Genomic DNA, 19,682 nt, shown 5'->3' on the forward strand with positions numbered 1-19,682 from the left:
TTTACTGTGAAAAGTTACCATCACCCATTTTTTTTACCGTAAATTAATCCGAAATTTTTTACAGTGTATTTTAATTAAAGTATTTGCACTGGCAACAATTATTTCGAGCACAGATTGCATCACATTCTTACTTCAAATTGTGCTTATTTTGAAAAGATTGTTTTACTGTTTTTCTCCTCCTAATTCTTAGTCAGCGCTATCTCTTAACAAACTTTTTAACCAATTTAAAAATTAGAACGAAATGTGCTTAGTTCTCTAAGCAGAATGTGGTTAACAGTACGTTTCTATCGCCTTCTGTTTTTCCTTCAATCTATTTTTTTTTAATCACCGGCCACTTTTGGAACAACTGCAATTGGAACAGCAGATTCACTTAATTCGAGAATTTTTGGTTGAAATTTGAATTGGAAGAATACATTAATTATTATAATTACAAGCAGGCAACTATATGTTCTTAAACATAGAAATTTGAATAATTCTGAAATATTATAACCTATAATATGTTCATCGATTGGGCTCATCAATTTTGACACCATAATGATAAGAAATTAATTCTAATCGAACATAATGAACTTCTAAATTTTTGTCTTTTCTCTTGGTAGGATTGTTTTTTTCACTTACTTCATTCATTTATTTATTCATTAAGAGGTTTTAAATAACAACAAAAAAAAACTTTCAAGCGTCTTAAATTATATAATTTTATTAAAACATTTATCATATCATATTCCCTTTTAAAAAAAAGTATTTAAAAAAATAATATTAAAAAAAGGATATTAAGATCAAATTTTAAAGTATTTGGTAGAGTATTGTAACACTGTAATTAATAGCCAACGATAATTCAATATGTGTGACGTACAACAACATCAATTTGAAAATATATTACTTTGGAAAACTTTTTTTTAGATAAGTACAAAAAATGCGTTGATACGTAGTATTTAAACCCTGAAAAATAGTTTAAAAAAAGGAGTGCAAGAAATACCAAAGGTGGTTCACATTTTTCACGATCATTTATTATTGCTTACAAATAGTTCAGATTCCCTTTTTTTTACTCGTTTACGACAATTTATTCTCAAAACTGTCAGTTCTTACTTGTAAAACCCCACATTTCAGTTCATTTATTTCAATCTCCTGTTCTTTCAGCTCATCAGGAGAAAAAGAATCGCAACAATCTGCTTCCCAAAAATTTAAGAAAAAACATCTAGATTAAATATAAACCATTCCTAAGTAAAAAATATATATAGTTATTTATTTTTTTAAACTATAATGCTAGAGTGTGTAAATGAAAGTTGCATGATTTGCAGCTTTTTTGTAGACAAGATAAAGTCAAAGAATTTTATGTGTAAAAGAAAAATGTCTTTAAGTGTCAAATAATTTAGTATGATATCTAAAAAATAAACTATTCCTTTCACCATTTACAAATCATGACAGTAAATATTAGTCTTTCGGGATTATAATTTCTGGCTCTGAAATATATGTTGTAAAAGTCATTTATATCGAATTTTTCGTATATAAAAATACTACAGATATAATATAGAACAACGGTTTCTGAATGGTAATACACGGAACCCTACGGTTCCGTACAGGAGTAATAATTTTCAAAGCGTGTAATTAATTTTTTTAAATATCCAATTAATAATCCATTACTTATTTAATATTCCCATAATTTTTATAGAATCATTTCATTGAAATTTTTTTTACTAAAGAATTTCAAAACAATGTTTTTTTTCTAATAGCAATATAATGAATGAATTACAAAAAAGATATGCATTTGGAAAAAATATTCATTAGTATTTCGCATTGAATAAAAATAACCAAATTCAACAATGAAGCCATTTCTGATAACCATTCTCGACATTTATTTTCTTCTTTTTTTCGCTTTATAGTTTAATTAGAACCATATTTAAGTTTATTCATTTTCAATTTAGGCATACACAAAAATCAAATTAAGAACTAGACTAGATGCCACTCCAAACCTATGAATTCAACAGTCTGACATAAAACCAAATTTTAAGAATAATACTGATAAAAGGCTATGACGAAAAATTACAATATTCATTAATTCACTCAATATTTTAAAAATAATTCATTAAATTTCGATCATTACATATTTTTAAAGTAATTAGTTTACTGTTAATTAATACATTCATAATTGCTGATGAAATTTACTAAGTCTTGGGATTCGACTTCTGTCACACCATACGTCGCACCCGTTTATAGAGTGAACCCATTCATACATCCATTCATTTATCCACAGATCGTAATTTTGACCTGAATCAGAGAACGATCGATCTCCAATCCAATACCCCCAGAGGTCTTGATTTGTTATCCGAACATGGAGGACTTTTGCGACTCGACAGATTTAACGTGCATCAGTCACTTTACTACACGGGAGCCGGTGGGATTTGAACCCACGAACTCTCGGACATGAGCCCAGTGCCCTACCGATCAGACTATCCCGGCACCGTATTTATTTTGGTAGTATAACAATGTAATTTGGTTTTAAAGTGACAAAATTCAGTAAAATAAATCTTGTTAAAAAAATGTACTATTGAGTATTAGTGCATAGTCCCTTTCCTATATTAAATAAAGTTTTATATAAGTTAAAAACTAAGATCTGTTTATTTTTAACAGATTGAGGCAATTGAGACACTTTTTCAAGGATTAACTTAGAGCAAAGAAATTGCAGCCATTCCTCTTATAGTAATCAACTGCAGCAATTTAGGATTCAGAGAAGTAATCAATGAATGTGGCAATGAATTTAGCGGACAACTACAGGGCACATTGTTACTTTAAAATTTATTCCACTCACTTCTCACTTTGTAAGTTTAATAGAAGACAGAATTTAATTTAAATTTAAATTGACTGTACGAGCTGTCTTTAAAATAATAGGATAATTTTTCAAACACTCCCACTTTCCTTACCAGTTAGTTAATGAAAGAATTAGTTTCTAAACATAGAAATCTGTTTCTAAATAATATATAAATGGAGTTAATTTTCAGAAAGTATAAATATTTTCTTGATAAAATAAGCTTCTTTCTTAAATATTTGCACTTTGAAAAAAAAATGGTCAAAACTACCAGAATATGGCAAAATTGCCCTTGTTCCTGGCTCCATGAGAACACCAAAATGCACGGCAATTTTGACTGGAGAGCTTTGGCGATTATTTTGGTAATATAACAATACAATATGACTTTGTAATATGCGATAAAATTTGGTAAATGTGGAGAAATTTGATAATTTTATCATGATATCTTAGTCTATGGCATAAAAACCATTAATTCGGTAAAATTTACTATTATATTTTAATACTTTTATATTTATTTAGTTTTATATTTTTTAATAAACGTGTGGTAACAAAAACTATAATTTTGAAAATCAGAATTTCCGGTAAACCGTTACCAAATGAATGGATTAAATACATTGGGTTTTATTACCAGAATTATGGTTTTCTTTTACCATCAATGTGCCAACCATACAGTAAGCTAATTCCAGAAGAATTTTTTTTCTCTGTGTAGTAATAATCTAAAGTTAGAAGGAGGAAAAAAAAATCTAAATAGAACACATTAATTAATAACGATTCAGTTTCATTTTTAAACTACTGTCCTAACGAAATTATTTAAAACTATGCTAAGTTTAAAAAAAATCTTTAAAAATTATTTGTACACAGTCACTAAGTGTTAGAATTAAATTTAAATTTCTGAATTAACTTTTTGAGTGGTGTCGCCTGTTTGGCAGGGTGCTGGACTCTCATTCGTGTGAGTTGGAGTTCAAATCCAGACCGCCGAAGACTCCTCGTGTAGTAAATGGTGACTGGTACACGTGTATTCTGTCTCGTCACAAAGTCCTCCATGCTCCCATAGCAAATTATGCCTCTGGGGTACTGAATTGGACTTAGATAGTTCTCCGGCTCAAATCAAAATTACTATCTTTTTGATGAATGAATTGATGTATGAATGAGTCCACCCTACAGATGGGTGTGACGTATGGGTGTGGAAGAAGTCGAATTCTTGGCCAAAGATGGCACCACTGGAAAACAAGAACAATCGCGCTCTTTACCTAATGGCCTACAACAACAATGCGAGTATAGTATTCAGATAATATAGGTTCTCGAACGCACGATCCAGTCATTAAAATAATACCTTTATTGAGCTAAAATTTTAAAAAAAGGTGAAATATTCTTTTGATAAAATGTACAATTAAGTAACGAAATCAAACACAAAAACGTACTTTCTCTGAATAAACATACCTTATTTTCAACGAATTCGGGTTTTTGACAAACAAAATATAAGTGGTAGCTTCAATCTTAGAAATATGGACCCCATAGTTTGATCAGGAGTGTGATCCACAATTTGGACCCCTCAAAGTCAATTTTACTTTTTGTGTATTTCACATTATCTCGAGAACTTTTAAGGAGAATTGAAAAAATTTTGCACAAAATTATATAAAATTCGTTTCTCATAAGATAATTCCATGCAAAAAATAAATTTTAATAAATATTTATTATTATTTTATTTAATAATAGTAGAAACATTTTGAATTGTAAGGTATAAAATTTTTACATTATTTTAAAGGATATCGTTTTATACAGCAAAATACAAAATTTGAGCGAAATCGGTTGAATTGTTCCTGAGAAATCGATCAAATTTTAAATATACAATTTCTTACACTAATCATTCATACTATTACACTAATCATTCAATGGATACTGTAAATTTTAAAAAAAATTTGGAACAAAAATTAACATTTTCAAAACATTTTATTGTTAGGGGAAAAGCTACATAAATTTGCTGGTCAGTTTAAACGGAGCTTAAAATTTATCATATAAGATAAACAAACATATAGCTCTTTGTATTTGAAGTTATACAATTATATTATCATTATAAATTCAATGGTATGGAAATTAAAATAGTGTGAAGCAATATTTGTCAAATGTTTTGGTTTAAAATGCAAGAAATAGTATTTCGCATTTGAATTATGACAACACTTATTACATAAGTATTGTTGAATTTTTATTTAACCGCATTTTTTATCACCCATAAAATACATAACTCAACATTGTATTTGAAGCTATACAATCATTATTAATATTTTAAGTTCAATGATATGGAAATTAAAATAGTGTGAAGCAATATTTGTCAGATGCTTTGGTTTACAGCCCAAAAAAATAGTATTTCGTATATAAATTATGACAACACTTATTTCATAAGTATTGCCGAATTTTTAATTAACCGCATTTTTTATCACTCATAAAAACCGTAACTCAACATTGTATTGGAAGCTATGCAATTATTATTAACATTGTAAATTCAATAATATGGAAATTAAAATAGTGTGAAACAATATTTGTCAGAAATTTTGGTTTACAGAGCAAGAAATAGTGCTTTGCATTTATATAATGACAGCATTTATTTCACAAGTATTGTCGAATTTTTAACTAACCGCATTTTTCATCACTCATAAAAACCGTTACTCAACATTGTATTGGAAGCTATGCAATTATTATTAACATTGTAAATTCAATGATATGGAAATTAAAATAGTGTGAAACAATATTTGTCAGATGTTTTGGTTTACAACGCAAAAAGTAGTATTTCGCATATAAATTATGACAACACTTATTTCATAAGTATCGTCAACACTTATTTAATAAGTGTTGTCGAATTTTTATTTTACTGCATTTTTTATCACCCATAAAACCGTAACAAAACATAATATTTGAAGCTATATAATAATTATTAACATTGTCATTCATGATTATCATTGGAAATTAAAATAGACTGAAACAATATTTGTCAGAAGTTTTGGTTTACAGCGCAAGAAATTGTATTTCACATTTATATAATGACAACACTTATTTCATAAGTAGTGTCGAATTTTTATTTTACCGCATTTTTTATCACCCATAAAAACCCTAACGGGAAACAAAATCACATTAGAACATCGCTTGAGGTAATGCAAGGCAATTAGTATTTTTTTTTCTTTTGCATGCTACTTCGTTTAAAATATTGAAAGTCTTAAAAAAAATACTTTTAAGCCTAGTGAAGAAAATTACTAACATAAAAACACATTTAACCGGCGTCTGGTAATTGCGGACTGAATTTAATGTTAGTAATTCGCTATCACCGCGAAAACAGTGAAGGAGCATAAGTTTAAAAATGGACGAGAAAATTTTGTAAATAGTGTTCGGAGATAAATGAGAAAATAATGAATTGCGGGAGAAAAAACTTAAAGACTTTTTTTTTTTGAACTAGTAACAAAACATTTCCTTATTTTAAAACCAAAATCTTCTTCTTACCATTCGAAGCTAGGCTAAAAATATAATTAACTACTTTAGAGTATAAGAAATTAAGGTAATAATGCTCAGTGTTTCTTGAAGACATAAAATTGCAAGTATCATTCTTAATAACACGAATGGGAATTTATAAGCTGAATTTTGTTGGTTGAATGCAATAAAAATAGTTACGCATATAATAGAGATCGACTGATTTCTTTTATTCCACTCATTTTCTTAAATACTTTTCCTTTTATTTTGCATAAACTAAATTTCATTTAAAAGTTTTCAAAACAAAAACAAACATTTCGCACACAAAATGTTCTTCAATGCCGTTTTATGTTATGTAAAATGTTATGTAAAATTTTTAGCAAATAAAAATAAGTCATTTTCATAATTACTTTATATTCATAAAAGCTACATTTAGAACAATTAATGCTTGAAACAGAACAACTACTCGTATTCAAGCTCTCTTCCTTACGCAACAATTTATGTTTGGTATAGAACTATTTACGTCCACTTCCTTGCAGAACAATTCATGTTTGAAGTAGTAACTATTTACATCCGATTCCATGCAAAATATTTTATATTTGGGGTAGAACTATTTACATCCACTTCCCTGCAGAACAATTTATGTTCAGAGTAATAACTATTTAAATTCAATTCCCTTCAGAATATTCAATGTTTGGGTTAGTTATTATTTCTAGTACAAGATCCATACTAGGCTATACCACACTTCTCATTTTTTATGTTTGGAGTGGAACTATGTACGCTTACTTCCCTGCAGAACAATTTATGCTTGGAGTAGTGACTATTTTCATTCGATACCCTGCAAAACAATTTATGTTTGGAGCGGCTATTAGCATTCAATTAGCAGCAGAATATTTTGTTTGTTTGTTTGGAGTAGAACTATTTACGTCCACTTCCCTGCAGAACAATTTATGTTCAGAGTACTAACTATTTAAATTCAATTCACTGCAGAATATTCAATGTTTGGATTAGTTAGTTAGTTAGTTATTATTTCTAGTACAAGATCCATATTAGGCTATACCACACTTCTCATTTTTTATGTTTGGAGTAGAACTATGTACGCTTACTTCCCTGCAGAACAATTTATGTTTGGAGTAGTGACTATTTACATCCGATACCCTGCAAAACAATTTATGTTTGGAGCAGCTATTTACATCCAATTAGCACCAGGATATTTTGCTTGTCTGTTTGGAGTAGAACTATTTACGTCCACTTCCCGGCAGAACAATTTATGTCCAAGTCGTGATGAATTTATATACTGCTAATATTTTACAGTGTAGATGAGAAAATGCTGTCAAAATGAAAATTTCAAATAAAAACAAATATTATTTAATTATTGTAAATATTTATCAGTTTTGATACTAGTACAGTTTTATGGTTGAATATTAAAGTTCATAACTTTTTTTTATTCATTTTCTTTTTATTTTCCTTGGCGTAAAATAGCATTTAAGTAAAACCGTGCTATGTCTTAAACTAATAGCGCAGGTTGGTTCAGTTATCAACTTGCCTTTCAACTGGTAAACCTTGTTGAAGACGTGAAATATCCTCAGTGGTAGACAGATCATGGGTTAGAGTCCCCTTGTCGTCACGCTAACCGTGGGAGGTTTTCGTAGTTTTCCTCTTCATGTACCGCAAATGCTGGTTAGTTTCATAAAAAAGTCCTCCTCGAAGGCAAATTTCTCCCAATACTTGATCCAGGAGTTCCCTTGTCTTCTGGATTGGTTTCAAAATTACAAGGCTACAGAGTTGAGCATTAGTAATCGTAAACCCAAATATTGGGTCGGCTGTTCAACGACGGTTATAAAAATAAAAAATAAAAACCTTAAATGAATACCGATCTTTTCATAAAGATTAAAAAGGAAAAATACACAATATTTCAAAAATTTAGTCATTTTCTGACATATGAGCTACAAATTTCTGAGCCTGAAAAATGTTTCTTTTAACTTACGGCAGTTCAAAAAATCTTGTTTTTCAAAATTATTTATTAATTTGATAAATTTATATAAAAATGTTGTAATAATTTATCACATTTAGTGCAAAACTTGAAGTTTATAAATTTTTTACTTCAAAATTATTAAATTATTATTTTTTACTAATTAAAATTAGTAATTAATAACACATAATCAAAATTAGGTCTTATTTTTTAAAAAAAATTGAAAAATTTACAAATTTGAATGAATGAAAATGTTTTAATATTTTTTCACTGTCTTCTATTTTGTCTGACTTTCAAATTTGTTTAGATGCTTTTGATATTCAAGACAATAATTTCTTGATAATGAATCGTGAGATCCTGAAAACTTCCCACACACAAATTCTTATTTACGAAACTTAATCTATTTTTTCCTCTTTTTTGGCAAAGATTCTATAACCGCATATTAAAGACTTTGATCGAAAACCCCGTATGTTGTTTAAACACGCTTAACTTAAACTTAAAAATTTAAGATTAATAAAACAATATTTATATATAATAATTCAACTAAAACCATCAAAATTTGTGATGAATCAGAATAATTTATATTTTTAAGTCTCCGAATATTTCAAAATAAATCAAGGAGAAAAGAATTCATTTACTTGAATTCAATCTAACGACAACGAATTCTTCATAAAATAAAGCAAGAAATTTCCCCTTTTGGCATTCATTTTCATTGGACCAAGTAAAAAAAAAAAAAAAGCTTTAGCGAGAAATAAATGACCAAAATCAGCCAAGTGATCAGTAAAATGAAAATCGCTTTAAGTGACAAATTGCTTGCGATTGAAAAGAAGACAGCCGGACGAAAAATTCTTGAATAAATTGGGCAAAGAAATCTCAAAAAGTATCAATAGAAATTCATCTTGACAGAAAGCAAATCTGTGGAAGAAAGAACAGCAGGTGACATATTAGCCATGTCGTTCTATTCTGAATGCATTGCAAAAACATCTATAACATTTTTCAGCTAAAAAAAAATTGCTCTCTGGGTCAACATTTATTTTCAATTTTAAAGATAGAAAATAAATTTCAATGTCAACTTTACAGGTTAAAAATAAATATTTCCGAAATGAATCTTTATCAAATTGATTCAAACACATCATTTCAACACAATAATTTTTAACCATGGGTCCAACATACACAAATTATTTTTTTTTTACGTCAGCCCAAGTCCTAGAGTTGATAACCTAGCAATAGTTAATCGATTAACTATAGACGTGGTTTATTAAAATACGTTATTATTTCTCAAAATCCGCAATGGCGAATAAGAAACGTTTATAATACCGTAACTGACGTCTTTAGCACCGGACTCAAATTACAGATAAATACCTAAATCTTGTCTAATTTAGATAAGCATTTAAATCGTTTTCAATTTAATAATTATTTCTTATAAAATAGTTCGTTCTTCATTCATAATGATCAGCATACTCTCTGGAAACTCTTTAGTCGTTTTCCAGTGGCCTGTAGAGTGGCCCGTGCGGTATTTTTTTCTATAAGTTTAAACAGCTAATAATTCTGGAGCTAATAATCATGTGTTAATTTTTTTGATTCCAATGTACTCTCTGTTCATTTTTCTAATACCTTCATTTCAAGTTTTAGAGTATATAGTTTTTTCGTAGCAAAACAAAATGTAACACTACGTTGAACACCCAAAACAGAGTCGGCGGCCCTTTAGATGTTTAAATACCGAGAGAAATTATTTGTGTCATTCTGCCAGATAATATTGGATATTATTATTTATTTATTTTCTTTATTTTTTTACTTACTTATTTTTTTTATGGCGGGCACTTGGGGTTTGTCCAGTTGGCCACAGAAATGCCAGAACTGCTACTCTCTTCTCGTTAGCCAGTGGGCACCTGTGTCGAAGCCACGGCGGTGGAGCAGCGTCGCCCACGTCACACAACCACAAACCCGTTTATAAGGCGGGTCACATTCACACAAAGAGGAAAGGACATAGAACACGGAGAGAGAAAGAAACATCCATGCCCTGAGCAGGATTCGAACTCGCGACCAATGGCTCCGCAGTCAGACACGCTAATCACTCGGCCACCTGGTCGGCATATTGGATATTATATCATGTACAATTCTGTAACTACAAAAAAATATAAAATACTAATTAATTTTAACTGGTTATAAAATTAAATGTATATTTTTAAAATCAATTTTGGACCAATTTGCAATTTGGACAATGAAGTCATTCCTTCTACAAAACTTCATAAGCCTTTTGATTATTTTTTTAATATCTAATTGTAAGCAGTAAAGGAATTCAGTATAGAATTATATGGAATCGTTTATAGTAGCGTTCTGTAACAGATGTGAAGTATAATCGTCTCGGATCCGTTGACGCGTAAATTAATTAATATTTTTCAATTCTTTAACTTTTTTAAAATTGTTTTTAAAGTAAGTTGGAAGATTATTTTCTTTTTTACAGTCGGTATTTTTAAATATTTTTAACATAGAATGCTAAAATAACTTTTGCAAAGTTTTAAGTTTCTGGAATATTTCTTTAAACGTTACGGAACTTCCAGATAAAAATTACGAAATTTCGGGAAACGTTTCTAATTAAGGAAAACGCTATATAATTAATTCATTATAAATTATCTGCTTATGAGGCTCGGCAGAGAAAATATTGAAGGTTTTAATAAAGAAACTTAACAAAAAATAAAACTAACTAAATCACTATTTTAAAATTAATGAGAAGAAATATTTAATTCCAAATTCCATAACACAAAACGAAAAATTATAATTTAAAAGATAATAATAAAATGTCTAGACAATCATATTAAACATTTAGTTAATTATTCTGCTGATTATTAACTAAGTTATATAAATTTAAATTGAAATCCGGTACAGAAATGAATATTTACAGCATTTAGGACAAATTAATATTTTAAATTGTCTTGCGAAATTAAAATGAAGGTTGTAAAATTTAAAAAAGTATTTTCATTTTTTGAATAATAAATTTTTAGTTAGCAATTTACAATTTCTAATAAATTTGCAATAATAATTCTTCACACACTGTATATGTGTTAGTACACTTCACATTTCATTGAAATATATTTCGTCTTATTAATTATTAATAATTCATTGATTAAAAATTATTGTTTATTGGTTAATAATGAACTAAAATAATTGATTTATATATATTTTTAGATTTAAAGAAATTTAATACCTGCATTTAAATATTTTAATAAGATATTAAAATTTTCCTTCAATCTAAAAGTTAGAAGTATATTAATCAGCATGTCACGTAAAAAAAAATTTCAAAAATCTGTATTAAAACGGAGAAAAATATTGTTGTTATTTAATTAAGACGTTAGTAAGTTGTAAAAAATATTTACCTTTAAACCATTTTCTACAATGAAAGTCACAAACATTGTATTTATATAAGTACACTTCGTATTCATTATAAATAATTCCCAAATTTACTTCGATACGAATTTCATCTAACTAACTAAAAAGAAAAATATGGCATATTCTTTAATAATGAATTAAATATAGAATTCTTATTAATGATTTTTATGTATAAACAAACTTAATTTTTACGTTTTCATATGGTTTTAAAATGTTCTTGCTTTCTAAACATAACAATCATATCGATCAACATATTACAGCACACACAACGCAACATTTCACCTGTTCAACATATTAAAAAATTGTCCAAAAGCTGTATTAAATCAGACTGATCGTTGTTATTATTTAAGACGTTAATAAGTTGTCAAATTTAGTTAATCTGATAAGCTTAAATAAAGCTTTGAAGACACTAACTGACTCGTTAAAAATCAAATTATTAAATCAGAATTATTCTAAATGTTTTTTTTCACTTATCGCACACTAAAAAAACTTCTTGCTTTCTAAACATAAAAATCATATCGATCAACATATCACAACACACACCAGGGTTGGAGTTTTTGCCGGCAAAAAGGGGTTTTTGCCAGGACAGTGGCAAAAACCTGGTAAAAACCGGCAAAAACTGGTAAAAACCGGCAAAAACCAAATTATCTAAATTGCTGATTAAATATTATTACAAAATACTTGAAACAAATTTAAATCAATCATAAGGAATAATAATTTTGATACATTACATGAAAAAATTATTTTTAACATATTAATAATTAATATAATGGTAATAATTTTTAAAAGATTGAAAGTTTGTGATCTCTTTTCATTTTAGAATCCTAAAATAAATGTTTTTTTACAAATAAATAAATATTTTTATTTGCATAATATTATTATTTATTATAAAAAATTATTATTTGTACAATAATTAACTACACATATTGATAGATATTTTAAGTTTTAAATTATAGTTATATTAATTTAAAATAAGTTCATTTCACCGGAAAAAAAAGAATAATCACAAATTTTCCAATCAATAATGTTTTAAACTACTAAAATGATATATTATTACATTATCATTTAATTATGGAATAATAATTTTGTTAATTTTTTTGTAATTATTTATATTTATAGTATATATTTTAATTTTAGGAATAATTTTGTATCAAAAATGTGTTTTTGTCCTCTCATCTTGGAAAATATAGGTTTTTGCCACTTTTTGCCAATTTGCTTGGCAAAAACCTGTTTTTGCCAGTACGGTTTTTACCGGTATTTACCATGGTTTTTTCCACCTGTGGCAAAATCTTGCCAACCCTGACACACACAAAGCAAAAAATCCCCCAATCAACATATTTAAAAATTGTCCAAAAGCTGTATTAAATCAGACTGATCGTTGTAATTATTTAAAACGTATAAAGTAGTCAAAATTAGTTAATCTGATAAGATTAAATAAAGCTTTGAAGACACTAACTCGTTAAAAATCAAATTATTAAATCAGAATTATTCTAAATGATTTTTTTTTTCACTTATCGCACACTAAAAAAACTTTTTTATAATGTCGAATTGAAAATGTTTCTTTCCATTCTCAGAGCCAGTAGTGGTAGAAGAAAATTCGTGAATGAGAAATTAAATCTTCCATGAAAGAAACATACAGAGTCAAAGGTTTTTCATCAAAGGAATACAAATTATGTCAAGAACTCACGTTTTAGACTCGGTAAAATCTTCTGCTATTATTAAATGTTTCCAAGCCTTCATTAGGGCCAAATAAGATGGATATTTTTCAACTTAGAAGTAAATAAAAGAAGAAGAAAAATATTCGTGCTTTTGAACATTTTGTACACAATTCAACTCCCATGATAATCTTTCTTCATTCACAAGAAAATTTAACTAAATTATTTCATTGAATATGGCTGAAAGAAAATCGTGATGGGACAAGACAAAAAGGCGTACTTTAGGAAAAATGAAATTTATTTTAGGACTGCAGTGACAGATATCTTAGAAAAATTGTACGTAAATTAGTCTCAACATTTTGTAAAAATTACTTTAATTATTACTAATGACAATTTATTTTCCGACAAAGTATTCCTTAAAACCACTGATAATAATGAAATATAGATTATAATGAAAGATAGAAATGAAAAAAAGATTAACTGTAGAACCATATTATTTCGAGCTAATTTTATCAAGGATCAGCAATAATTTGTTGGACCATATTGACGATGCAAAAAACGATGTTAAAACCTTCTGCAATCGGTCCTATGTTGAACGGAACAGTCTTTCGATTCAATCTCAACCAATCTTATCATGTATTCAAATTTAAAAAAATACACGGTTTGTTGAACTGTATTAAAATTGTTAAAAAAATCAGACGTGTTTATATTGATTATATAAGACAGTTTATTAATTCGCTTTGTATTAGTAACTATTTGGGCAATACTGGTGTTGCCATTTAGATTTCAAGTCAAAATAATTTATTTTATTTTTTTATACGAGTTAAATCTTAACTTCACGTAGTTAATAAAAGATTTGGCGAAAAACAATCGCTTAAAAATAGTACAATGTCATCTGTTTTCTCCCAATAATAAAACCTGATTCGGTTTTCTAGGCTAAAACTCGATTCTAATCTAGAGAACCATATCAGGTTTTTCAACCAGTACGGTGTCAAATAGAACAGTATTTTCGTTCAGTTTAAATCAATCGTATCGAGTAATCAAATTTAAAATAAACAATAATATGGTTTAAATTATCCCCTTAAAGGGATTGTAACAAATTTGAATCGCATATTTGTTTCTACGTGCTTTGAAATTTCTACCATGTAGAATAAATTCTTTACTTGAAAATGAAATTTGACTTAGGCTTTATTAGAAATGAACGTGATAGTTATTTTTAGAGAAGATTTTCCATGACACATTTAAGATAAATAACTTATCAAGAAAAAAAAAAGAAAAATTTCAAAGAAATTATACGTTAAGCGATATTTTAAAAACACTCAACTTTCTAGATTATGTTATAATCGGCTAATTGCATTAAAAATTTATTAAATAAAGTGATTTTACAAAGAGAAAAAAAATGATGTTTCTAAACAAATTTCCTGGTGTTTACATATTTTCTTAAACTAATTAGATTGAATTCATAAAAGTGTCCCTTAATATGTTTTTCTACTAAAATCTTCAATGGAGTTTAACCAATCTAGATAATTAATATCGATGCATCATTTCTCTTAACAATATAACAACTTTAAAAGCATAAAACTTAAAATGTTTTCCTACTAAACATTTTAATGGAATTTAACTAGTTCAAATAAATAATAGATTCTATAGATCATTTAATAATATAACTACCTCATATCACTTAACGCGTTATTCAACTAACGTCTACAACACAGTTAAGCTAATTCAAATAATTAATAACGTCTACAAATCATAACTCAACAATACAATAAGCTCTTTACAGAATGTCACTTAACATATTCTTCCACGAAGGTCTTCAAATGAATTTAATTAATTCAAATAATTAACAAGATCTGTAATACAGCTTTTTAACAATATGACTAAGTTCTTAACAAAGAGTCACTTGGAATGTTCTTCCACTAAGCTCCTCAATGGAGTTAAACTAATTCAAATAACTAATAAGGTATATAGATCATTACTCTTTACAATATAGCAAGCTCTTAACAGAGTTTTACAAGATCTTCCACTAAGGTCTTCATTGATGTCTAGCTATCACAAATAATTAATAAGATATATGAACTAAAGCTATAACGATATAACAACCTCTTACAAAATGTTACTTACCATATTCTTCCACTAAAAAGCTCATAAGAAATTACCTTAAAATAATGAAATAGATCATTACTCTATAGTTATAAGTTATAACGATATAACAACTTCTTACAAAATGTTACTTAACATGTTCTTCCACTAAAAAGTTCATTAGAATATACCTTAAAATAATTAAATAGACCGTTACTCTATAGTTATAAGTTATAACAATATAACAACCACTTACAAAATGTTACTTAACATGTTCTTCCACTAAAAAGTTCATTAGAAATTACCTTAAAATAATGAAATAGATCATTACTCTATAGTTATAACGATATAACAACCTCTTACAAAATGTTACTTACCATGTTCTTCCACTAAAAAGTTCATTAAAAATTACCTTAAAATAATGAAATAGATCATTACTCTATAGTTATAAGTTATAACGATATAACAACCTCTTACAAAATGTTAATTAACATGTTCTTTCACTAAAAAGTTCATTAGAAATAACCTTAAAATAATTAAATGGAATTTAATTATTTTAAGGCAATCAAATAATTTATAAGATCCTTATCATATCTCTTAACAATATAAAAAATTCTAAGCAGTCACTTAGCATGTTCTTCTACTGACTTCATCAACAGAATTTAACTAATTCGAATGTTCAATAAAATTTATTTATAAGATAAGATTTATAAATTTTTTAACAATATAACGAATCGTTCGGTATTAAAACTCATCATCTTTGAAAGTTGCAATTTTTCAACAAAAATAAGAACACTTCCTCGAGTTGTATCAAATAAAAATGTTATTAAAGTTATCGAGAGATCTTCCACGAAAAGAGAATTTATAGCTCTTAAGCTTCGGAGAACAGAAGTGACAGAAGTAACAACAGATGTGATTGATGATACTCATTTCGTGGAGGGGCAAAAGTAATTTTGTCAGTGACAGTTCTACGAGAACAACGGTTATACAGTACATTCGCTTATATTGAAATTTCGCTGAATCGGTGTCGTTTTCCAAAATGGATGACATCAACAATAAAGCAAATAAAATTGAAGAGCAATAACAAACAGAAGTTGTTAATGGATGACTCTGAATTGCGCCTTGATTTTTGTGCTCAAGGCAATTTAAAAAATACTTTTAATGTAGCTATTTCGTAAGAATGTTAGAAAGCGGGTCAGAAATGTTAAAAATACTTTTTATCCATTTGTTTTATCAAAATGTAATCAAACCTTTGGAGCACAGAAGCACAGCAATTTTGAAATTACTGATTTTTATACTTTCCAGTTCACAATTTTAAATATACTGTTTATACAGCTATTTTGTAATACTATTGTAATAACAAAACCCCCTTCGGCTCAGCAATGTTAAATTCATTTTTCTATCCATTTGGTTCATAAGGAAGTAGGATAACCTTTCGAGCAAAAAATTACAGCTATTTAAAAATTGCTGTTTTTTATGTTTTCCAGTTCACAATTTTAAACATTGTATGCTGCTACTTAGCAAGAATATAATCAAATACTAATTCCGTCATATTTAATAAAATTTAATTTATCCTCTGCAGCTTAACAATGTTCAAAAAAATTTTTTATTCCATCCTTTGATAAAATTTCACCTTACCCTTGTAGTAAAACATTTTTAAATACAATTTAATCAATTATTTTATAGAATTTTTGCCAAAACCCAGTAGCAAAACAATTTTCAATATAGTTTTTATGCAAACATTTTATCTTATCAAGCCCTGGTAGCAAAGCAATTTTACAAATACTTCTTATCCAATCATTGTATAAGAAGGCTACTAGATTTTAGCAGAGCAATTTCAAAAGTAATTTTTAGCTAAACACTTTATAAGAATGTTGAATGCTAAAAAATTCCTGTAAATACTTGAAGACACAGAAATTTTATAATAGCGATGCAAAAAATATATATATTCGTATTTTTAGTGTGCTCCTTTTAAAACTAATATATGACTAATTTTAAAAAAAAACCAGTCACTAACAAAGGATTTAAAATATTTTTGTACAAATTTTTTAATTGGTTTATCTTAAATAATTGTTTTCCAGACTTAAGGCATTGTTTACCTGTAAACATCTTCTTTTATCGTGCTACTGCCCACTGTGGGCCTTGGCTTGCTGAACAATATATTACCCCAAACCTTTCTCTTACCCTTTTATTTCCAGTAGGTAATTTTCATTATGGTTAGATCTTTTGTTACCTCACCTAACCATCTCTTTTTCGGGGGCTTTTTCTGGTTTATTGAACTGTTTTAAAATTATTAAGAAAAAATAAAACTTGTTTCAATTATTTATGTAAGACAATTAATTCGTTTTGTATCAGTTCATATTTAGGCAATAGTCGAGTTGCTAATTCTATTTATAGTTAAATTATACTTTTTTTTTCCTTTTATTGATACGAGTTAATTTTTAGCTTCACGTAGTTAATAAAAGATTTGGCTACAGAAGAAAAGTTTAAAAATAATTTAATGCCATCTGCTTTCTACCAAAAATAAAACTCGATTCTAGATTAAAACCCGATTCTAAGTTTAAAACGTTCATCAATCTCAGATACCAGAAGGAAAGCCTTAATAGCTCCATATATTGTTAAATTTTATTGCAATCGCTTAGAAAAAAATAAAAGACTTACTAATTGCATATTTATGTGAAATGCTTAATTATTTACTTAGTATATATTCATATTTTTTTAAATATATGCATATTTTAAACAAACATTATAAACTTTTGCCGCAGATGGGACCCTGGTGTCCATTATATATATATATATATATATATATATATATATATATATATATATATATATATATATATATATATATATATATATATATATATATATATATATATATATATATATATATATATATATATATATATATATATATGTATATATATATATATAAATATATATATATATATATATATATATATATATATATATATATATAAGTAGAAGTATATAAGTAAAAAAATATATATTTTAATTATAAAAAAAAGTCTAATAGTTACTATAAAAAGTCTAGATTATCTAAATTATATTTGTACAAAAATATAAAATTCCAAAAAAAAAAAGTTTAAAAATATTTTCTTTTTCATCCATATTCAAAAATTTATCAATACTTGATTTTGTAAATTAAAGAAATTGCAGTGATGAATAATTGTTTCTTTTATATCTAAATAACTGCAAATATGGGCAAAATTTGAAAAATTATTGTTTTGAAGTAAGCCGTGTTTGGAGAATTAACTCAGAGCATTTAACGCAGAAAGAGACATCTGCGTCTCAGGCTGTATTTCAAAACTATAAATTATTAAAACGCTAAATATAATTTTTTTTTTACTTATTTTGACTTAAATAAATGCAAAATAATGCAAAATATATTTAATAAAAATTCCACGTTCAAGTTCCGGGTTCAAGTCAAATGAAGCTTTCATTACATATTTATTACATAAAATAAGTAACTACTATTGAATCAAAAAACATTCTTTTTCTTTTCATTAAACTAATAACCTGGGTATTATTTTCCAGTAAGATTAAAACGATAAGTTTTGCCTTTTCTTTTGCAGCTTAAAGTTTGTTGTTAAACAATCCCTTTTGATTTAAGATAAATGTTCATCTCTCATTCTCTCACATTTGAAAGAAACAACAATAAGAACTAACAATTGTTTTCTTTTGATCAGTTTAGAACAAAGTAACAGAGGCACGAACATAAATTTTTTGTACCCGTCCCTTTAATTTTCAACTGTAACCTAGTTTAATAAAGTTTTTCCGTCCTTCCTAATGTAAGACATTATCTTTATAAGAACAATATAAAAAGAAAAATTAATTTATTATTCTAACCACTAATTCATTAAACAAAGGATACAGAGATAAATGTTTCAATAGCCCTATATTTCTTGATTTTACAAATCTAGTTTATTAGTACAATTGATGATTTTTTTTTTAAAGAAAATTAAAATTTCGGCAATTATACCAAGACCATTAATTATTTTTACTTAAAATGTGAGAGATGTTAGAGCGGATAAATTCTGCATATCCATTTTATAAATCATAAAATAGTATTCTGAGATGCGTTTATTACATTTACTGTAGAATTACGAATAAAAAGTCAAGTGTTTTCAATAAAAAAAACTGTAACAGAGAATTTCATTGATTCGGTGGTATTAAAGATTGATTTGTTCTTAAAAATAATGATACTAGTTTCTTTTTTCTTTCTTTTCTTTTTTAACGCAACAAACGAGAATTAGATTCTGTATCAGATGCAGAATTTTTAGCGGCTTTATTTAAAAAAAAAAAA

At 27.1% G+C, this 19,682-nt stretch overlaps 1 protein-coding gene across 2 annotated transcripts in view; it reads right to left on the reverse strand.

The window, feature by feature from the left end:
- LOC107436161 (SAM and SH3 domain-containing protein 1) overlaps positions 1–19,682 on the reverse strand; it is an 87,758-nt gene that overhangs the window by 29,786 nt on the left and 38,290 nt on the right. Inside the window, exon 1 of one of the 2 annotated variants that reach the window (XM_087168999.1) lies at positions 10,031–10,068. The exons of the other annotated variant lie outside the window; for it this stretch is intronic. The gene's annotated coding sequence lies outside the window, so the exon portion shown is untranslated. Of the gene's footprint in view, positions 1–10,030; positions 10,069–19,682 lie in introns of those variants that run through there. 2 annotated transcript variants of the gene reach the window in all.

Source organism: Parasteatoda tepidariorum, chromosome 8 (genome assembly GCF_982258835.1).
Source record: "Parasteatoda tepidariorum strain Cologne lab strain chromosome 8, Ptep-v5.0, whole genome shotgun sequence".
In the NCBI taxonomy this organism is placed as follows: Eukaryota; Metazoa; Arthropoda; class Arachnida; order Araneae; family Theridiidae; genus Parasteatoda; species Parasteatoda tepidariorum.